General features: G+C 37.1%; 1 protein-coding gene across 1 annotated transcript in view; it reads left to right on the top strand.

The window, feature by feature from the left end:
* The window catches only part of LOC145688930 (uncharacterized), a 366,369-nt gene that overhangs the window by 123,917 nt on the left and 217,757 nt on the right, over positions 1-24,695 (top strand). The gene's annotated exons all lie outside the window — the stretch shown is intronic.

Below are 24,695 nucleotides of genomic sequence, written 5' to 3'. Positions count from 1 at the left end.
GAGAGCTCTTCTATGTAACTTCTGCCTAAACCGAAAACTATATATTGATTTCATTTTATTAAAAAAAAAGAACAAGAAATTATATTTCATATTTTGAAAGATGCTCGAAAATAAATTAAACGAGAGTTACTAAAGTACATTAAGTTGAAAATGAGAACATTCTTACAAAATCTGAATACAAATAGAAATAACAGAAGAAATAAAGTAAAGCATTTAAATAGGGTGAGTAAATCTTAAGACATGAATATAATGCTTATATTATTTAATATGTCTTACGAAATACCTAAGGTTCCAAAATAAGAGTCAATAGAATAGGTATTGAACGTAAATATGAAGGAGATATAGAAACTCCCTCTAACATATTAGGGCTGCGGTGGCTCAGTGGTAAAGCATTCAGCTCTGATGCGTAGGGTCCTTAGTTTGATCCCAGGTCGCGCCAAGTGAACTTTGAGGTGGACTAATACCGTGTGCGTGGGTTTTCTCAGGGTTCTCCCGTTTTCTTCTACTTCCTCCATTCCACCATTTCATTTATTTCTCATCATCACCGTCTCCTTTAGCCTAGTCGGCATAAACGTTGGACGTAAAACTCAAAGATTTCATTTCATTTCATTTTTTCCACTCAAAAAATGTTCAAACTCCATTAAATCTAAGATTTATAGAACTCTTAAACGAGAATATTTTATATTTAATCTTTGAGTGATACGTTTATTTTACGGTTGCTTACCCCTGGTAATGACTTTTTACCATATCTATAACCTAATGCTCTCAGCAATGAAGTACAATAGCTTTGGCTGATTTCCATTTCCAATCAGTTTCCTGATTCCTGGGGCTTAGTTTACTGTGAGTTTTAATAATCATCAGAATGATCACCATCTTCAAAGCCATCGACAAAATCATCGCTGGAAATATTGCTAACATGATCCATTTACGCTACGGAATAATGTAAGCCAAGTATGCACTACTTCCTACAACACTTAACCTCAACTACACCATATATTAAAGTAGTTCAAAACATGCCCCAAAATTTTGTTATTTCAAATCTGATGTAGCGTTTTGAATGTCTTGAACGTGTGCTGTTTTCTGGTTTTCAGAGACAAAAACAATATAAACACGATGTCCAACATACGAAGTTTAATTGTGCTAATTGCTAAGTGTACATATTTATCTAATTATGCTTATTTATTTATCTATAAGCAATACATATTTGTAGCTGTATTATACCAAATTAGTATGTTTAATTTATTCACAAAGTTTGAGAGGTCTGTAGTGAATTTAAGGATTCAAGTAGTGCCAAAAAATAAATAACAGAAGATTTTAATTTGCTACCTTTTCTCAGCCATCCAATATAGCATATCTGAGATTCGTTACAGACTGGGCTTATTAGCAAATGTTTATTCATTTTACGATTATACAATCAGTAGTGGTGCAATTCGGAAATGGTTATAACAATGGAATAGGATTCTTAATAATGTACTGAATGAGCCAATCAGAGCTTCGCAGTGTCGAAATGTCTGGGGAAAAATTAAAAAATAGTTGAATCTAGTCAAAGTACAGCCATTGTGGCAATGTGAACTGCTAGAGGAGGTACTTGACTATTGTGTTACACGCTATGTTTACATGTGCTGGAAGAATTAGTTCGATTTGATCAGGTAACATTAAATGTTTGTTCCTACGGTCCGCCACCTTGGATGCCTTAAGAGCGGCACATCAAATTATACAAAACTCTTACAAAATATGCAGCAGAAATATTGTTAGTGGCATTTGTAAATTTCGAGCCACGACGTGTACATATGACTATCGAGATATCGGTATAGTTTTATGGTTAACATTTTTCGTGTTGATACCAGTGACGTCACCGCCATGATGTCATTCTTTGTTCGTACCAGTTCAATGGTTCATAACTTCTGCTCAACTGATCGCCAACAATCTGACGTTACGAGTTTTCTATTTCTTGTGTTTTTTGGTTTATTTTTTCTTTATAAAAGTATGTAAGCTTAGTCAGTGGCGAAGCGTAGTATGAGGCTCTGAGGCCGAGCCTACCCTGTTTTCTACCGTATATTTTCTTTATCTTTGGTTTCTTACAACATTTGGGTTTTTCGGTAACAAAATAGTAGGTTGACACACTTAGAGACGCTTCCGTCTGAGCCTCACCAGCTTGCTAGACATGCTGTTCAGTGAGAGAAGCTATTATCACTGAAGATTGCACGCATTATTGGGAAGATGCGAAGGCTCGTCTCTGGGAGTTTAGTTTTAGCGTTGGAGGTATCTTTCAACGCTAATGTTATAAAATGATTTTCTTAACACAAAGTAAGAAGTTTCTGTGTACAATTTTGTGTTTCCATTAGTGATAATTTGAGGTGCATTTCGCCAGCCCCCCCCACCTTGGAGTTTCGAAAAAAAAACTATGCCAATCGTTTGTGCTACGTTTGTGCCGGAATGTACCGCAAACATTTTCGTTTGTACTACTTCCGGTACGAAGTTATAATAGTTTTAAAGTGGGGGGCTGGGGAAACGGCAGCCCCCCACCTTGGAATTTCGAAACGAAACCTATGGCAATCGTTTGTGCTACGTTTGTGCCGGAATGTACCGCAAAAATTTTCGTTTGTACCACTTCCGGTACGAAGTTATAAGAGTTTTAAAGTGGGGGGGGGCTGGGGAAACGGCAGCCCCCACCTAGGAATTTCGAAACAAAAACTATGGCAATCGTTTGTGCTACGTTTGTGCCGGAATGTACCGCAAAAATTTTCGTTTGTACCACTTCCGGTATGAAGTTATAAGGGTTTTGAAGTGGGGGCTGGGGAAATGGCAGCCCCCCACCTAAAAATTTCAAAACAAAACCTATGCCAATCGTTTGTGCTACGTTTGTGCCGGAATGTACCGCAAAAATTTTCGTTTGTACCACTTCCGGTACGAAGTTATAAGGGTTTTTATAGTGGGGTTGCTGGAGAAACGGCAGCCTCCAAACTTGGAATTTCGAAACAAAACCTATCGCAATCTTTTGTGCTACGTTTGTGCCGGAATGTACCGCAAAAATTTTCGTTTGTACCACTTCCGGTACGAAGTTATAAGGGTTTTTATAGTGGGGTTGCTGGAGAAACGGCAGCCTCCAAACGTGGAATTTCGAAACAAAACCTATGGTAATTGTTTGTGCTACGTTTGTGCCGGAAAGTACCGCAAAAATTTTCGTTTGTACCACTTCCGGTACGAAGTTATAAGGGTTTTAAAGTGGGGGGCTGGAGAAATGGAAGCCTCCCTACTTGGAATTTCGAAACAAAACCTATGGCAATCGTTTGTGCTACGTTTGTGCCGGAATGTACCGCAAAAATTTTCGTTTGTACCACTTCCGGTACGAAGTTATAATAGTTTTAAAGTGGGGGGGCAAATTTCAGAAACATCAAATTCTATACAAATAGAGATAGAAACATTAAGTTAACGGCAATCGTTAGTGCACTTAAAAGCACTAAGCACTAACGTTAGTGCTATCATATTTTGGGATTTATTGAAGATTTTTTTTGGGTGGGCAACTTCAGAAATATCAAATTCTATACAAATAAAAGTAGAAACATAGTGTTAACGGCAATCATTAGTGCACTTAAACGCACTAAGCACTAACATTAGTGCTACTATGTTTTGAGATTTATTCAAAGAATTTGGTGGGGTGGTCAACTTCAGAAATATCAAATTCTATACAAATAGGGATGAAACATGGGGTTAATGGCAAACGTTTGTGCATCGTTAGTGCACTTAAACGTACTAAGCACTATCAATGCACAAGCACTATCAAGTTGGATCTACCATATTTTTTGAATTCATTCAAGATTTTCGGTGGGATGGGCAACTTCAGTAATTTCAAATTCTATACAAATAGAGATAGGAACATAGAGTTAACGGCAATCGTTAGTGCGTCGTTAGTGCACTTAAAATGCTAAACACTGACGTTAGTGCTACAATATTTTGGATTTATTCAAGATTTTAGATGGGGGCCAACTTCAGAAATATCAAATTCTATACAAATAGAGGTAGAAACATGCAGTTAAAGACAATCGTTATTGCATCGTTAGTGCACTTACCGTATTTTGAGATTTATTCAAGATTTTTGGTGGGGCCAACTTCAGAAATATCAAATTCCATACAAACATTTAGTGCTTTCTAGAAGCACTAACGATGCACTAACGATTGCACTAGAATAGATCATTAGTACTCTTGAATTTGACGGAAATTTGATGCAATGAAGAATTTTCCATAAATTTATTATGTGTTTCGTTACATGTAATTGGCCATAACTAAACTAATATTGAAGTTCTAACTAAATTGTTAGTGTTTTCCAGAAGCACTATCAATGCACTAACGAATGGCACTAAGTTTTTAGTTAGTGCTTGAAGTGGGGGCGCTAAGTTCACTCTGGCCTCAAAAGGTATTTTAATTGTAGCATATTTACTAATGAAGCACTAACCTTAGGTGTAGATACGCTAAGAAGCACTAACAATGCACTAACGACCGCTCTAGAAGAGATCATTAGTGATTTTGAATTTGGCGGAAATTTGATTCAATGAAAAATTTGCCTAAATTTCTTGTGAGTCTCGTGATATGTAATTGGCCATAACTACACTAATAGTGAAGCACTAACGAAATTGTTAGTGCTTTATAGAAGCACTAACGACTTTGGACTTTTTTTCCGTTAGTGCTTAAAGTGTCGGTGCGAAATTCACGGTGACTTCCCCATTTTTTTTTACTTGTAACACCTACACTAATGAAGCACTAACGTTAGGTGTTTGTGCTCTAAGAAGCAATTACGATGCACTAACAATTGCACTAACACAGGTAATTAGTGCTTTTGAATGCGATGGGAATTTGATACAATGAATAATTCCCCATGTGTTTCTTGTGGGAGTTTTGAGACTTATAATTGGCCATTTCTGCACTAATGTTGAAACACTAACGAAACTACTTGTATCTTCTAGAAGTACTAACAATGCACTAACGTATAAAACAATTTTTTCGTTAGTGCTTGTAGTGGGGGCTAAGTTCACGATAATTTTGAAAGTTTTCTTTCCTTGTAACATTAGTGCTTCCTAGTGCACCAACACCTAAGTTTCGTGCTTCATTAGTGTAGGTGCTACAAGTAAGAAACCTTTGCGGGCCAGCGTGAACTTTGTTCCCACTTCAAGCAGTAACGAAAAATAAGTCCATTCGTTAATGTATCGTTAGCGCTTCTGCAAAACATTCATAGCTCCGTTAATGCTTAAATATTGATGTAGATATGGCCAATTATATGCCACAAAAATCCCATAAGAGATTTATGTGGAATTTTTCATTGCGTCAAATTTCCGCCAAAATCAAAAGCACTAATGACCTCTTCTACAGAAGTCGTTAGTGCTTCTTAGTGCATTAACACCTAACGTTAGTTCTTCATTAATGTAGGCCCTACAAGTAAAAAAAAAACCTTTGGAAGCTTTCATGAACTTGGCGCCCCAATTCAACCAATAACGAAAAAATTAGAGCCGTTTTCGTTAGTGCTTCACTGTTAGTGTAGTTATGACCAGTTACATCTCAGGAAACTCACATAAGAAATTTAAGGGGAGTTTTTCACTGTGTCCAATTTCTGCCAAATTAAAAAGCACTAATGATCATTTCCAGTACAATCCTTAGTGCATCGTTAGTGCTTCTTCGTGCACCAACCCCTAACGTTAGTGCTTAATTAGTGTAGGTGCTACAAGTAAAATATCTTTGGTGGTCAGCGTGAATTTGCGCCCTCTTCAAGCACTAACAAAGTAATTTGTGCATTCGTTACTGATTCCTGAAAATACTGACACTTTGTATGGAATTTGATATTTCTGAAGTTGGCCCCCAACAAAAATTTTGAATATATCTCAAAATGTGGTAACACTAACGTTAGTGCTTAGTGCTTTTAAGTGCACTAAGGATGCACTGACGATTACCGTCAACCCCATGTTTCTACCTCTATTTCTATAGAATTTGATATTTCTGACGTTGTCCCCCCCCCCACCGAAAATCTTGAATAATCCCAAAATATGGTAGCATTTACGGTAGTGCTTAGTGTGTTTAAGTGCACTAACGATGCACTAACGATGCGCTAAGTTTAGTGAAAATCTGTCTGCATAAAGATGGGTGGGGGGCTAACTTCATATGAAGTTGGTCCCCCACCAAAATCTTCAATATCTCGTAAACGCTGATAGCACTAACGTTAGTACTAAATGCACTAACGTGCACTAACGATGCATTAACGATGTGCAACGTTTGGTGTAATTTGGGAGAGGTGGGGGGCCAACTTCAGGAACGTAAATTTTTTTGCGGTACATTCCGCTAAAAACTTACCACAAACGATTGACATAGTCTTATCTCGAAATTCCAAGGTGGGGGGTTCTGGAAACGGCAACCCCCTAGTTAAAACTGTCATACTTTTGTACTGGAAGTGATACAAACAAAAATGTTTGCGATACATTCCGACACAAACGATTGCAATAGGTTTTGTTTTGAAATTCCTAGGTAGCGTTCTGCCGTTTCTCAAGCGCCCCAACTTTAAAACCCTTATAACTTCGAACCGGAAGTGGTACAAACGAAAATTGTTGCGGTACATTCTGGCACAAACGTAGCACAAACGATTGGCATAGCTTTTGTTTCGAAATTCCAAGGTTGGAGGCTTCCGTTTCTCCAGCCCCCCACTTTAAAACCCTTATAACTTCGTAACGGAAGTGGCACAAATGAAATTTTTTTCGGTACATTCCGGCTCAAACGTAGCACAAACGATTGCCATAGGTTTTGTTTCGAAATTCCAAGTTTGGAGGCTGCCGTTTCTCCAGCTCCCCACTTTAAAACCCTTATAACTTCGTACCGGAAATGGTAGAAACGAAAATTTTTGCGGTACATTCCGGCACAAACGTAGCACAAACGATTGGCATAGGTTTTGTTTTGAAATTTTTAGGTGGGGGGCTGGCGTTTCCGCAGCCCCCCCACTTCAAAACCCTTATAACTTCGTACAGGAACTGGTACAAACGAAAATTTTTGCGGTACATTCCGGCACAAACGATTGGCGTAGGTTTTGTTTTAAAATTACTAGGTGGGGAGCTGCTGTTTCTCCAACTCCCTCCCACTTAAAAACCCTTATAACTTCGTACCGGAAGTGGTACAAACAAAAATTTTTGCGGTACATTCCGGCACAAACGTAGTATAAACGATTGGCATAGGTTTTGTTTCGAAATTTCACTTTAGGGGGTTTCCGTTTCTCCAGCTTCCCACTTTAAAACCCTTATAACTTCGTACCGGAAGTGGTACAAACGTAATTTTTTTGCTGTGCATTCCGGCACAAAGGTAGCACAAATAATTGAATTGAGTTTTGTTTCGACATTCCTAGGTGGGGGGGCTGCCGTTTCCCCAGCCCCAACTTTAAAACCCTTATAACGTCGTACCGGAAGTGGTACAAACGAAAATTTTTGCGGTACATTCCGGCACAAACGTAGCACAAACTATTGGCATAGGTTTTGTTTTTGAACTTTTTAGGAGGGGGGGCTGTGGTTTCCCCAAACCCCCACTTCAAAAGCCTTATAACTTCGTACCGGAAGTGGTACAAACGAAAATTTTTGCGGTACATTCCGGCACAAACGATTTGCATATGTTTAGTTTCGAAATTCCAAGTTTGGAGGCTGCAGTTTCTATAGTCCCCCACTTTAAAACCCTTATAACTTCGTACCGGAAGTGGTACAAACGAAAATTTTGCGGTACATTCCGGCACAAACGTAGCTCAAACGATTGGCATAGGTTTTGTTTCGACATTCCTATGTGGGGGGCTGCCGTTTCCCCAGCCCCAACTTTAATACCCTTATAACTTCGTACCGGAAGTGGTACAAACGAAAATTTTTGCGGTACATTCCGGCACAAACGTAGCACAAACTATTGGCATAGGTTTTGTTTTGAACTTTTTAGGAGGGGGACTGTCGTTTCCCCATACCCCACTTGAAAAGCGTTATAACTTCGTACCGGAAGTGGTAGAAACGAAAATTTTTGCGGTACATTCCAGCACAAACGTAGCACAAATGATTGCCATAGGTTTTGTTTCGAAATTTTAAGTTTGGAGGCTGCCATTTCTCCTGCCTCCCCTACTTTAAATCCCTTATAACTTCGTACCGGAAGTGGTACAAACGAAAATTTTTGCGGTACATTCCGGCACAAACGTAGCACAAACTATTGGCATAGGTTTTGTTTTAAAATTTTTAGGAGGGGCCTGCCGTTTCTCCAGCCCCCTCACTATAAAAACCCTTATAACTTCGTACCGGAAGTAGTACAAACGAAAATTTTTGCGGTACATTCCGGCACAAACGTAGCACAAACGATTGCCATAGGTTTTGTTTCGAAATTACTAGGTGGAGGGGCTGCCGTTTCCCCAGCCCCCACTTCAAAAGCCTTATAACTTCGTACCGGAAGTGGTACAAACGAAAATTTTTGCGGTACATTCCGGCACAAACGTATCACAAATGATTGCCATAGGTTTTGTTTCGAAATTTTAAGTTTGGAGGCTGCCGATTCTCCTGCCCCCACTTTAAAACCCTTATAACTTCGTACCGGAAGTGGTACAAACGAAAATTTTTGCGGTACATTCCGGCACAAACGTAGCACAAACTATTGGCATAGGTTTTGTTTTGAAATTTTTAGGAGGGGCCTGCCGTTTCTCCAGCCCCGCACTATAAAAACCCTTATAACTTCGTACCGGAAGTGGTACAAACGAAAATTTTTGCGGTACATTCCGGCACAAACGTAGCACAAACGATTGCCATAGGTTTTGTTTCGAAATTCCTAGGTGGGGGGGCTGCCGTTTCTCCAGCCCCCCACTATAAAAACCCTTATAACTTCGTACCGGAAGTGGTACAATCGAAAATTTTTGCGGTACATTCCGGCACAAACGTAGCACAAACGATTGCCATAGGTTTTGTTTCGAAATTCCTAGCTGGAGGGGCTGCCGTTTCCCCAGCCCCCACTTCCAAAGCCTTATAACTTCGTACCGGAAGTGGTACAAACGAAAATTTTTGCGGTACATTCCGGCATAAACGTAGCACAAATGATTGTCATAGGTTTTGTTTCGAAATTTTAAGTTTGGAGGCTGCCGTTTCTCCTGCCCCCCACTTTAAATCCCTTATAACTTCGTACCGAAAGTGGTACAAACGAAAATTTTTGCGGTACATTCCGGCACAAACGTAGCACAAACTATTGGCATAGGTTTTGTTTTGAAATTTTAGGAGGGGCCTGCCGTTTCTCCAGCCCCCCACTATAAAAACCATTATAATTCGTACCGGAAGTGGTACAAACGAAAATTTTTGCGGTACATTCCGGCACAAACGTAGCACAAACGATTGCCATAGGTTTTGTTTCGAAATTCCTAGGTGGGTGGGCTGCCGTTTCCCCAGCCCCAACTTTAAAACCCTTATAACGTCGTACCGGAAGTGGTACAAACGAAAATTTTTGCGGTACATTCCGGCACAAACGTAGCACAAACTATTGGCATAGGTTTTGTTTTGAACTTTTTAGGAGGGGCCTGCCGTTTCTCCAGCCCCCCCACTATAAAAACCCTTATAACTTCGTACCGGAAGTGGTACAAACGAAAATTTTTGCGGTACATTCCGGCAGAAACGTAGCACAAACGATTGCCATAGGTTTTGTTTCGAAATTCCTAGTTTGGAGGCTGCCGTTTCTCCAGCCCCCCCACTTTAAAACCCTTATAACTTCGTACCGGAAGTGGTACAAACGAAAATTTTTGCGGTACATTCCGGCACAAAGGTAGCACAAACGATTGCCATAGGTGTTGTTTCGAAATTCCTAGGTGGGGGGGCTGCCGTTTCCCCAGCCCCCCCACTTTAAAACTCTTTCAACTTCGTACCGGAAGTGGTACAAACGAAAAGTTTTGCGGTACAATCCGGCACAAACGTAGCACAAACGATTGGCATAGTTTTTTTTTCCGAAACTCCAAGGTGGGGGTTCTGGCGAAATGCACCTGATAATTTGTTTAACTTAGGTATATACTCTTAGGAGTTATTAATAGGAGCTGTTTTTTCCTGCATGGGTCCTTGACAATAATAGCTTCTCTAATATAAGTCTGATACATTAAAGATATATACAAATTTACCAAACGTTACAGCACAGGATAAAATAATAATATTTCTGTGTAATTTTAGTTCAGTTTTCCATTTCATAGAATCAGTGGAGTATTTACGATTTTGTTTCGGAGGACTTTGCTTGTTTCGGGAGGAAATTTCCTAATTTTATTCCTGGAAATATGAAAATTCTGCAATATACAGTATATAAAACAATAAAAAAGTGCGATAAAATTTCGATGAGTGCTTAAGCCCGGAAGCCACCCCCTTAAATATGCCACTGCATAGTGTACAATATTAAATATCTTGCGTTGATTCAAATGAAGTTCCTTCTGAGCATTTCTAGTGAAGTGATTATCACGTGATGCATTAATTAAATGCACTATTTTGCTTACTTTAAAGTGGGAGCTGCAAATAACAAACGCTTATACAAGAAATTTGACAGTTAACTGTAAGTATGTACTTACTTTTCCTCTCCCTCCATATTCAAATATGCAGGAAATGAAAACGGCAAGTGAGGAGGAAATTCCACTCAATCCCCTGCAAATCCCAGAGAGAAGAAAATATGAACTCACTTCAAAATATTTGTAGTGGAGCTAAATGAGAATATTCCATTAATACTCATAGTATGTTTTTCTCCATGTAAATATTAGTTGAATAATAATAATAATAATAATAATAATATACTACTTTTATCTACTTTTGCTTATATAAATATTCATTCTTTCTTGTTAAACAACAACAACAACAAAAACAAATACTATATGTATACATGCACATAAATTTAACCCTAAACAGTGTTAGAAATACAGCTAAGAAAGTTCTTTAAAATAAATACATTTGGTAGTTATTTTTATTTATTTTTTGTTCAACTCAATAAGGAAAATAGAATTCTGACTATAATTTTATACATTTTATGATACATCAAATTTTATTTGTGTTACTAGTTTATAGGGCCTACCCTACTTGTGGGATTACGCTTCGCCACTGGGCTTACTTTTTTCTATTATTCTCAATAACTCATTAGGAACTGAAGATTTTTCTGTCTGAAAAAAGACAATTTTTGTCATTTCTGGATTACATAGGAATGAAATGAAACAGCACTACTCAAATTTGTGACGTTAATCATTTATTATGAGCGTAATGGGGTGTGACCGTATGGGGTCACATACGGTCACGTTAGTCCTTTACGGGTATAAAGGATAGACATTTTATTGAGTGTTTTAATAATAATGTGTTCTTTTTTCTAATGCGAAATGTATGTCCATAGTTTGATCTAGGATGCTAGGATCTTTCAAGTGATGCTTTTTTTGTCAAGTGGAAACAACTATTAAAAATGAAATGATTATTAATCATTTATATTGTATCTCATGTATTTCTTACTTTCAAGATTATTTATGCAATATGATGGTGAAGAACGAAACACACACACCAACATTACATTATTTTGCATTGTATGCAGCCAATCCTGGTGCAAGTCTCGATCGAGCGTCATATGTTTTCATGTTTCACAGCCTCTTAAACATGAGCCATGCCTCTTACCTAACTAACATCACTCAATACTCGTACGTCATTTTCCGAACGGCTGGAGCCCTACCGTAAATTCAGATATTTTAGAAGACATATTTGGACATTGACTTTTCGAAAGTTGAGTTGTGGAATTGTTTACCCGACAATTTACAACTGTTCAAGCATTGTTTACTGTGGTATAAGCTATGTAAATATTGGCCACCATTCCCCCCCCCCCCACACACAGATACCAATTCTAAAGCACTCAATATTTGAGTTCATTTGGTCGGTTTCACTCATAAATTTGATATTCTCCGTTTGTTATACTCCCTATCTTTGGCTCTCTCACCTTGACCAGTTTATGTTGGAAACGAGATTAGCGGTTCCTTTCAGCCGTGCGGAATTCTTCATGAACAATTCATGCAATCTTACTGCTGAATTGTCCATCCATTTGACTGGTACAATTTCTCCTTTTTCCAATGGCGGATCTAGCACGGGGCCCCGGGGCCGGGGCCGGGGCCGGGGCCGTAGGTCCGCCATTCTTTGTATGACAAAAATAATTTATGATATTATTTATATATTTTTGAATTTTTATAGTAAACTGATGATATACCTATTATAGTCTGGGTTCTAACTGTACCCTCAGTTTTACATTTAAAACAGAAAGGGGGGGAAGAAAGAAAGAAAGAAAGAATTGCAACATTTGTGATGCATGGAATAAGTCGTGAGTGGTAACCCTTCACCCCTGGTGGGGATATTCATGAAGCTATAAGCTTATGTCTAATTATATTAGAATATATTATCCATTTCTTAATTTCGAACATACTAGGCTCGATCGAAATGAGAAAACTTTTTATCGGACTTCTGAAAAAAACTTATAATAAATACATGACCGTGTTTATTACGTATAGAATTCCCAGTCACGACACCCCTTTTCAGTTTTATTAAAAATATAAGAAGAAGAAGATGAAGAAAGGAAAAGGAAGATAGAAGAGGAAAGAGGTAAAGTAAGAAGGTGATAAAGAGGAAACTATTACTGGATATTTTGAGAAATATGGTAAAGGAAAGTGAATAATTATCGAATTGGGATCATTTCCAATAGCTATTGGGTGAATGTTTGGTATTAAGGTGATCAAAGATAGACACATGTTAACCCATACATCCCAGACCTAGATCCATTTAACCCCAACTGCCGAATTATCCCAATCTAGCTCTGAGATAGATGAGAAAGTTTAATTTAACCGTTTATTCAATATTTCCAGAAGTTCTAGACTAATATCCAATATTTGAAAAACAAACGACGAAGTTGATGGCATGTTAGAATCGACCACAGAAAAAAAATTAGAGCAACACACGTTTGTCGAAGATTCTGACTTTCACAGTTCTCCCATGATGATCATTCGTTCAGGCTATTTCCGTCCTTTTTGCTTACTTTATAGAGCCAACTTAAATTAAGTTAGTATTGACATTCAATGACTTTAATTGCCAACTACCATTAATTATAATAAGTCACCTACATATGTCAAAATAATTGGTGCACTTAATACTAAACCTACATTTCACTCACACACACATTCATGCAGGACAATGTATACTTCAGGTTGTATTTAGTTGAATTAAACTAACCTAACTACATTTCTATAGACATTTATTACATTTCAATAAAAGAAAAACTTAGTTTGACATAACAGGAAAAATTTGATACATGAAAAAAGAATGTTTCATAAGCATGCACAGAAATCTGCTACTTTCAACAATATCAAATAACACATTTCTCTTTCTAGAGATATTAACAGTTGGATTACATAAAAAAATTCGACAAAAGACGAAAGACAAAAAAATAAAGGGAAAAAAAAAGAAAATTCAAGGGTCAATATATTTAAGATTCAGTGCAATGAATACATATCATTGCGGAAAAAAGAAAGAAAGAAATATAATTGGTTAGTCATTCTAAAAAAAACACTTTAGTAGCATTTTATTGAGTCTGTGTCCCAAGAGGAGACATTTCGACAATTTTATGAGTCTTTGTTCTCACGTCGATAATAACTCCTTTTTCAACTCTCTTTATTCACTATGATTGGTGTCCATGAGAGTATTTAATCGTTTTGGTTTTAATTACAGACAAATAGTTGCTTCACATTACATATATATTTTTTATTTCGTCACTTGGCGCACTTGGTATGGATATTCAAAGTTTATCGAGATTTAACATATCGAGTCCAGTCCCAAACATTGGGAACATATTTCCATATTTCTGTATTCACATTACTAAATTATTGACCAAATTTCAGTTCATTGAATTTAAGATCACTAATTTTTTTCTAGTATAGATCGTGGAGTCAAATGTTTTAGTCACTGAACAGACGAACGACAAATAGTTAGTTTTCCGATCGTAGGGGAAGGATTTGTTTCATAGTTTACTGATAGAAGGATTTGTTGGCGGGGCTCACTGTTTCGTAGTTTACTGATTTCACTATGATCTCTCAAAATAAATTTGGATAAGGATTAGGGTTTTGTTTTCTTACGACCTGCTACTTGTTCTATGCAACATTTGACATAGTATTAAAAAAATTGAATAGTTACAAACATTACTAACAAATCGATAAGGTGTCATTAATTATAAGTTACGCGGTAATACTTTACATCACAAATAATCGGTCAATGTTGGGTGTCAAAAATATATGGCAACCTAAAACAACCAGGGTAAATACCGAGCCCTTTACATACATACTCGCATATATATATATATATTCATATTACTCAATATAATCAATTTCACTCTAATATCAATCTCAGTATTTCGTCGACGTTTAAATTCTACATAACCTTTTTATATTCGATAAATATTCACATTTTATTGGCTCAAAGACAAAACAAAAACTCTGACTAACAAAATTCTTTTTCTTTTCATAAGGTTGCGACATTGAAACTTTATATATATAAACCCGGTAATTAATAATAATTCTCAATTTACTAAAGATCCGCGTATAAAGGAATGGTTGATATTATTTAGTAAGTTGACACAAGAGGTGGAAATGCAACAAATAGAGCAGGCACGTAACCCTTTAAACTACGTAAGTACATATACAGACGTATATACAGAGAAACAAAAGAAAATCAATGTTATTCGAAACTAGTGGGCCCAAACTACAACTACGAAAGATAAGTGGTCGAATTTACGTATACAACATACTATAACCAAATATTATTTTTTATGCCAAAAGGGGGTGGTTTACTTAAATACGTAAACTCAAAAGTTATCTGCAAACGCACAACTAGTCCGTGCCCGCAAGGAAATTTTCAGAAAGACGAGAGCTTTAAGGAAATTCCCCTCCTCGCTGTATCCGGTTGAGTCCTTGGAGATCCTGGAATCCACCGGAAGGTTAGAGAAGGCGCTAATTTAGAATTTCACAAAGAAAAAAATCATCCGACCTCTAAGAAACTAGGAGAGTCCAGAATAGTAATGAAACTAGAGTAAAATAATAGCTAAGATATCCCTAATTAGTAATTTGCTAAAATAAAAAAAGTAAATAAACTGAATTTTGGATCGGTTATTTCAGTGACCAAACATCACCGATGGCTACCCTGCGCAGACATGCCAAAGTCTGGGACGTCGTTAATTTCCATCATCTAATTAAACTAAGAAAAGAAACGAAAATACTCAAGAGGGTCATGGGTTGACGTCCGGGTACGCGATTGACATAAATATTAATTTAGTAGCGGTTGATTTAATCGGATAGTCCAATCTAAGTTATATGAACAATGCACAATAAATAAGGTAAGCAACGAAGAAAAAATCTCGGAGAGTTAATGAATGTTAAAGGTACAAATGTTCGAACCTGTACTTTTCGATGATCACAGAATATAGCAGTTAGTTTTCTTAATTATCATTTCTGTCAACCTTTAGAAGTAATTCCCACATGATGCTACCCTATCTGTTGAAAGGCTTAAGGTCCGGGGCTGTTAATATGAGGTCCTTAACTGCGAAGTAACACACAATTCCCAACTACAATTTACTATCCAAGTAGCAAACTTGGTTGGATGAATGTACTGGTGTAGAAGTCAAAACGCGAGAGATTTTTAGTAAACATATTCATATTCTCACTATATAACATACACTAGGCCTATCCATTTAAATATAGGTGTCATATCATCTCATTCATATTTTATATCATATTATTAATATATCATTACATTCATTCATTATTTACTCATTTTCGCGCGAAGTAATATTTTACAGACACCCTATTTCATACATTTTACACGCAGGCCATACACATATTTATATTACACACTAATAAATATATAATTATCACAATCTATCACGCTCAAACTACTACACGATAACATTCATCGAACCACGGACTCTGTTTCGAAGCACCCAAATCGTATTTACTTCGCAGTAAAAAAAAATCATACGTGTATTTACTGAAAGTTAAATTGTCAACGATGATTTTATTTCTGATTTGCTGATAAAACTAAAGCAACAATGGAAATTTTCTACAGCCACGGGAAAAGAGAATTTAAAACTACATTTTGAAACAAATAGTAGCAGCATATGGACTTTACCTCTATTAAGAAAATAGGCATTCTTTATTTCAGTGGATGTTTCTATTATTACTGGACCTAGCAAGCTGTGATTTTCAGTACAGTAAGATCTCATGTTATCGTATATGAATGTATACTCATCTGAACCGAAAACCATGTCCACGGGATGTAATTTGAGACAAATTGAGCCAAAATCAAACAATCTAGATCACTAAGTCAGGCGATGTCGTAATGTCAACAAACAATTGACTACCGAAAACGGGCACGATGGCGCTGTAGTGGAGGCATAATTTACCGTGTACTGAAATATATACTTGTACTCGTTAATCAGAAATCTAATATTTTTCTCTCGTTTAGTGTGCTTCGAGTTAGACAAATGGTACTAAATTAACGCATATTTATACACTGTCCTTATGGTAAAATCATGCACTCACACAGAACTACTAACTACACACACCACTATAAATACTACACATAAATACTAACTAAACAAACACCATTTAATTACATTCATATTAATGGCAAGCACCTTGTCAGTATATAGAGTTGGCTTTATGGGGCAAAATGAGAAGAGTTTAACCCTAGGTCCAATTGACCTGACCAATTGTTTACTTGAAACAGGTTTACAAAATAATTACTAAAGATTGATGCCCTGGAGGCACCTTAACGAGGTTTATTGAGGGACCCTTCCCCTGAGAAGGGAAAAGGCCCTAAAACAAACAATAACAAACCCATCCCCCGCTAGAAATGGTTCAATTTTGAAAGGGAATAGGAGCCCCTTTTTGTTAGCTTAAGCGGCCATTCTGCTGATTAGTATTACAGTATTAAACCTACTACGTACATGCACTTAAAAAAATCACATCCACCGAATACACGAACAAATTGCACAAAACCAGGTCGTATTTCCCTAATCCCTAACTGAGTTTTAAAAGATAAAAAATCACACTCCTTTCTGTCCATCCTATCTGGGCAGCAATATGGCTTCCTATAAACCAGAATCTGATATTTTCACTTAATTATCCACTGTTTCTTTAATGAAAATACATATTTTTGTGCTCCCAAACAGTCTTCAATGTTTCAACTATGAAATTAAATCAGATTTTTACCTGAATTCTATTACAATCCTAGTCCTTTTTTTGTAGATTTGTGGCCGGAAGAGAATGTAAGTTGCTTCTCTTAATGCGTCTTCGATTATTATAATATTGCGCCGAAAACGACAGGGATTGGAAAATTCCACCAATGAGGCAGAGTCCTCCAGCCGCGGAAATTACAAAGCGAATAGAAATTTGGCAAATCCAGATGTAACCGGATCTGAAAGTGACTATGGACTAGTGAGAGGGGGTGAGGGAAAGATTAGGTACCTGACTGAATTCTACATTGGTCTGAAATTAAGAAAATTTATATCCAATGACGGAATTATTTTTTGGTATGACGTCGGCCTGATAAACCTTGTTACTATTCAACTTGTATATGCGAAAATGGGATTTACACTTAATCAAAATATAAATAAATATATTATTCAGTGGGAATATAGTTACTAATGAGACCTTTCGATTCATTACATTTAATTTGAAGTAAAGAGAGTAAATAAATTGTGTAACTAAACCGAAATCGAATAAAAAAATACTAGGTACAGGGTGCTTAAAAAAGTTGCCATTATTTTCAACTGTAATGGTACATTACAGTTTTCCCCGGCCCATTAACATAATTTTGTTAGAATAACAAAATTTTGCTAATTGGGAACACTAACTACTGATGCTTGTTAAGTTAACACACTCATTCATCCCATTCAAACATTACCAGTCACACTAGGATAGTATATTACATCTACTTGGGGTATTGCGCGAGTAATTCACTACGTTTATCTTCTGTACAATTGAAAATCTTTAAATTTCGAAAATTGTGAGTTCCGATACTTTTTTTTTCAGCAGTGTTCACATAGCAATAGAGCGGACAGAAGTTCTAACTGAGAAATCGACAGAGACAAGTCGTGAGGCTTCACCCGCCGACTAGCATATCAGATGACATTAGGATCTAGTTTCCCGACTATCACTCCCATTTAATATTGTTCTAGGCTCACCGTTACCACGCACTTGCGAAGGGACTAAATTCTGGGGTCGATTTACATTATTGTTACTATTATTGTTATTATTATTACCCTGACTATTACCGTTCTCCCTTCTTCCGTACGTCCTGTTAAAATTCCTCCTGGTGTTATCGCCCCTATCCGGGTTTGATTCCATGTTGGTACGGTCATAGGGACGATAACTCCGGCGATTGTTGAACATGGGCCGATACCTTAATAGTCGCCGGCCATTATTGTTGTTTTCTGAGCCATACCCACTAGGATAACGAGATCCAGCTTGGGTATAACTTAGGAAATCTGTCTGACAACTTGCCGTTACCTTTGTTTTCATTGGTTTTAAAATCTTGGCCTGTCTGGCGAAGTATCGTTTTGGTGGACCACCAACTTCCTTGCCGCACAAGGCAGCCAGACGTGAGGTGACTTCGCGCACCGTTTGGCACAAGTGGGACGCTATGGCCCGGGACTCATCGGGTGGAAGAGCGTTAACTATAATATCTACCAGTTCGGCCTGAGAGGGATGTTCAGCTATCTGATAATATAGTTCAATGATTTTCCAAGCATAGTCCAAGAGGGACCCATACTTGGAGCGATCATACCGGAGTGATTGTAAGTTTCTCTTTTGGAGCCGCTCAATGTGCTCATTACAATACTCTTCCTTGAAAAGAATCAAAAAATCACTGAACGTCCGGATTTGGTATTTAACAGAGGCAAACCATGCGCCCGAAGCGGCGATCAAACATTTTTCGACTATTTGTAGGCGTTCCCCATCAGTGAGTTTGTACATATCTAGATATTGCTGCAGTCTCCGCAGGAAAACTCGAGGTAACCCGTTAGCAATGTTCCCATCGAAAGTGGGAAAACGTTCAATATCCCGGAGGGAAACTTTAGAGCTCATACTATATGGGGCAGGAAAAGAATCTATTGAAATCAACGCGTTATCCTGGGCGGTTGGGGTTGTCACCGGATTCGCCACCGACGGAGTGGTCACCGAACTGAACGCTCCCATATGAGCAAGAGCGGTTTTATAATTAATGTTGGCCATGTGAGGTTCGAACTTAGGACCCACCACGGCAGTAACCGACGGTCCGGCACATCTCTCTCCCCTTCCTGGCAGCACGCTGTAAGATTGTACCATTCCAAAGGTAGAGTGAGCATTTACGCTAGTGACTGTTGTAGTCACAACACTCGACTGTATCGGTACATCAAAATTACTCAACCATGATTTCGAGGTTGGCTGGTGCGGGGGACAATACATTGCTGTGTCCCGTGCATCAGGCAACACTTGACTTTTTCCCGGTGGGACGTTGCTTGTTTCTGGGAAAATTTTCCCTGGAGAATCGCTATCAGGAAAAGGATAGGAGATATCAGACTTGACGAGTTCCAATTTAGTAATATTCCCCTTAAGACTGTCTACTTCGGTTTGAATTTGACTAATTCTTTGATCAACCGACTCTAGTTTAGTTTCTATTGATAAGTTGGATATTGCAACATTTAATTTACTTATTTCAGCCTGCTGCTGTTCAACCTTTTGTTCGATGTCACAAAATCTTTTGTTTGTGCTCTCAAATCTTACATCTATTTCATTTACTTTTTCATTTGTTTTGTCTCTGAGCTGTTCGGTAGAATGTTGGGCCTGGTATCTACCCTGGTCTAGTTCAGTAGACGTTTGCTCTTTCAATTTGCTAATTGAAGAAGCAAAGTTTAAACAGATCTGATCAAATTTATTGTTTAGTACCTCGAATCGAGCGTCGATCTCTCGTTTCGAAGTATCAAACTGTTCATTTATTTCACGTCTCATTTCTGCATACTCACGCCTCATTTCTGCATTCTCACGTCTCAGATCTGCGCCGTTCTGTTTCAATTCATCAAATTTGTTGTTCATCATTTGCATCATTTGGCGAATTAATGCAGACGTGTCAGACCCTCCAGATGACATTCCTTCCTTCGGGTTTGCCGTCTGATCCCGAGAATCATTGTGATCTCCATTCTTTTCATCATCATCGAGGTCAGATATCTCTGCTGGAGATATTTGGCCTCGGTCTTTTTCACAATCCTCACAGTATTTTATTATTTCTCCGGTTTGAACTTTTTCTGCATTTTCAGCAGTATCATCCAAATTGGTGCAAGCAAAGTGGATCCATTTTAGTCCACAACCGGTGCATCGTATTAATCTCCGCGGGGCGCGAGATCTTTTCTCTTTTTCATCTAACGTGCATTGAGTGCACGTGACTTCACATTCGTCCTGTGACACAATAACCTTATTTACTGCCATAGCTTTGAGACACTTTACAAAAGACAATATATATATATTAAAAATACACATATACTATGAAATACTTATTCGCTATCAAGACAAGTATTATTCATGAATTAAAGGACTCCCATTCTCTTTCCTTCCTTGAAACCCTTCTAGCGTCTAGTTCTAATTTAGAAAAAATTTTGACACTCCTTCTCTTTTTCCCCCTTAGAAAAGGAAACAAAAATGACAAAGTAGCCAACGACTCTAGTTGTTTCACTTGGCTATAAAATTTCTCTCATTAATTTCAATGTTGTAATCAATTCAACATGCCTTCAACCTCACTCTTTGACATTCTTAAAAAAAATTCAGATCTGTCAGTCGCCATTTAAATTGAGATCCGTTGCCATGGGAACAAACGTTGCCATGACAACCATCCTTGTCGCGGTTCGCCAATCTAAAACAGATTGGCGTGATAACTTGTATTGTTCAATAAGCATTTTCAGATCCGTTACCACAGTAAACAAGTATTACCATGGCAACAGTCTTGTCACGCGTCGCCACTTCTAAAACAGAAGGGGGGAAGGAAGAAAGAAAGAAAGAATTGCAACATTTGTGATGCATGGAATAAGTCGTGAGTGGGAACCCTTCACCCCTGGTGGGGATATTCATGAAGCTATAAGCTTATGTCTAATTATATTAGAATATATTATCCATTTCTTAATTTCAAACATACTAGGTTCGATCGAAATGAGAAAACTTTTTATCGGACTTCTGAAAATAACTTAAAATAAATACATGACCGTGTTTATTACGTATAGAATTCCCAGTCACGACCCCCCTTTACAGTTTTATTAAAAATATAAGAAGAAGAAGATGAAGAAAGGAAAAGGAAGATAGAATAGGAAAGAGGTAAAGTAAGAAGGTGATAAAGAGGAAACTATTACTGGATATTTTGAGAAATATGGTAAAGAAAAGTGAATAATTATCGAATTGGGATCATTTCCAATAGCTATTGGGTGAATGTTTGGTACTAAGGTGATCAAAGATAGACACATGTTAACCCATACATCCCAGACCTAGATCCATTTAACCCCAACTGCCGAATTATCCCAATCTAGCTCTGAGATAGATGAGAAAGTTTAATTTAACCGTTTATTCAATATTTCCAGAAATTCTAGACTAATATCCAATATTTGAAAAACAAACGACGAAGTTGATGGCATGTTAGAATCGACCACAAAAAAAAATCAGAGCAACACATGTTTGTCGAAGATTCTGACTTTCAAAATTCTCCCATGATGATCATTCGTTCAGGCTATTTCCGTCCTTTTTGTTTACTTTATAGAGCCAACTTAAATTAAGTTAGTATTGACATTCAATGATTTTAATTGCCAACTACCATTAATTATAATAAGTCACCCATATATGTCAAAATAATTGGTGCACTTAACTAAACCTACATTTCACTCACACACACATTCATGCAGGACAATGTATACTTCAGGTTGTATTTAGTTGAATTAAACTAACCTAACTACATTTCTATAGACATTTATTACATTTCAATAAAAGAAAAACTTAGTTTGACATAACAGGAAAAATTTGATACATGAAAAAAGAATGTTTCATAAGCATGCACAGAAATCTGTTACTTTCAACAATATCAAATAACACATTTCTCTTTCTAGAGATATTAACAGTTGGATTACATAAAAAAATCGACAAAAGACGAGAGACAAAAAATAAAGGAAAAAAAAGAAAATTCAAAGGTCAATATATTTAAGATTCAGTGCAATGAATACATATCATTGCGGAAAAAAAAAGAAAAAAATATAATTGGTTAGTCATTCTAAAAAAACACTTTAGTAGCATTTTATTGAGTCTGTGTCCCAAGAGGAGACATTTCGACAATTTTATGAGTCTTTGTTCTCACGTCGATAATAACTCCTTTTTCAACTCTCTTTATTCACTATGATTGGTGTCCATGAGAGTATTTAATCGTTTTGGTTATAATTACAGACAAATAGTTGCTTCACATTACATGTATATTTTTTATTTCGTCACTTGACGCACTTGGTATGAATATTCAAAGTTTATCGAGATTTAAAATATCGAGTCCAGTCCCAAACATTGGGAACATATTTCCATATTAGTTTCCATAGTTAGTTTCCATCGTAGGGGAAGGATTTGTTTCATAGTTTACTGATAGAAGGATTTGTTGGCGGGGCTCACTGTTTCGTAGTTTACTGTTTTCACTATGATCTCGCAAAATAAATTTGGATAAGGATTAGGGTTTTGTTTTCTTACGACCTGCTACTTGTTCTATGCAACATTTGACATAGTATTAAAAAAATTGAATAGTTACAAACATTACTAACAAATCGATAAGGTGTCATTAATTATAAGTTACGCGGTAATACTTTACATCACAAATAATCGGTCAATGTCGGGTGTCAAAAATCTATGGCAACCTAAAACAACCAGGGTAAATACGGAGCCCTTTACATACATACTCGCATATATATATATATATATTCATATTACTCAATATAATCAATTTCACTCCAATATCAATCTCAGTATTTCGTCGACGTTTAAATTCTACATAACCTTTTTATATTCGATAAATATTCACATTTTATTGGCTCAAAGACAAAACAAAAACCCTGACTAACAAAATTCTTTTTCTTTTCATAAGGTTGCGACATTGAAACTTTATATATATAAACCCGATAATTAATAATAATTCTCAATTTACTAAAGATCCGCGTATAAAGGAATGGTTGATATTATTTAGTAAGTTGACACAAGAGGTGGAAATACAACAAATAGAGCAGGCACGTAACCCTTTAAACTACGTAAGTACATATACAGATGTATATACAGAGAAACAAAAGAAAATCAATGTTATTCGAAACTAGTGGGCCCAAACTACTAATACATACACCATATAACCAATCAATAGAAAGAAAACCAGAAATCAGTAATCAGCGGGTATAAGTTGTACGATCAATGAATAACAAGTAAGTTTCTGGGAATCTGAAAGCATAGTGTACATTCTCGTCAGTTTCTCCCGTGGTGGATTGAATATCGCGAAAATGGTCTTGAGTTGTGCTGCAATACCTCCACGAATTGCATCCCTCGATGTCTCAGTTAGTACATACGATCGAAATAAGTGATATGAATGTTGTATGTTTTCATGAGTTTCAGAACCGGGGGGGGAGGTTGAAAAATTAAAAAAACTTTAGAGGAGAAGTAGAAGAAGGATAGGTAAAAAGGGAGGAGACAGAACACTAGAACTACGAAAGATAAGTGGTCGAATTTACGTATACAACATACTATAACCAAATATTCTTTTTTATGCCAAAAGGAGGTGGTTTACTTAAATACGTAAACTCAAAAGTTGTCTCCAAACACACAACTAGTCCGTGCCCGCAAGGGAATTTTCAGAAAGACGAAAGCTTTAAGGAAATTCCCCTCCTCGCTGTATCCGGTTGAGTCCTTGCAGATCCCGGAATCCACCGGAAGGTTAGAGAAGGCGCTAATTTAGAATTTCACAAAGAAAAAAATTATCCGACCTCTAAGAAACTAGGAGAGTCCAGAATAGTAATGAAACTAGAGTAAAATAATAACTAAGATATCCCTAATTAGTAATTTGCCAAAATAAAAAAAAGTAAATAAACTGAATTTTGGATCGGTGATTTCAGTGACCAAACATCACCGATGGCTACCCTGCGCAGACATGCCAAAGTCTGGGACGTCGTTAATTTCCATCATCTAATTAAACTAAGAAAAGAAACGAAAATACTCAAGAGGGTCATGGGTTGACGTCCGGGTACGCGATTGACATAAATATTAATTTAGTAGCGGTTGATTTAATCGGATAGTCCGATCTAAGTTATATGAACAATGCACAATAAATAAGGTAAGCAACGAAGAAAAAAAAATCTCGGAGAGTCAATGAATGTTAAAGGTACAAATGACCGAACCTGTACTTTTCGATGATCACAGTATATAGCAGTTAGTTTTCTTAATTATCATTTCTGTCAACCTTTAGAAGTAATTCCCACATGATGCTACCCTATCTGTTGAAAAGCTTAAGGTCCGGGGCTGTTAATATGAGGTCCTTAACTGCGAAGTAACACACAATTCCCAACTACAATTTACTATCCAAGTAGCAAACTTGGTTGGATGAATGTACTGGTGTAGAAGT

The sequence above is a fragment of the Thermobia domestica genome, chromosome 7 (genome assembly GCF_964235325.1).
Source record: "Thermobia domestica chromosome 7, izTheDome1.hap1.1, whole genome shotgun sequence".
Lineage (NCBI taxonomy): Eukaryota > Metazoa > Arthropoda > Insecta > Zygentoma > Lepismatidae > Thermobia > Thermobia domestica.
The sequence above is the reverse complement of the archived record's forward strand: the minus strand, read 5'-3'. Positions and strand labels throughout refer to the sequence as shown.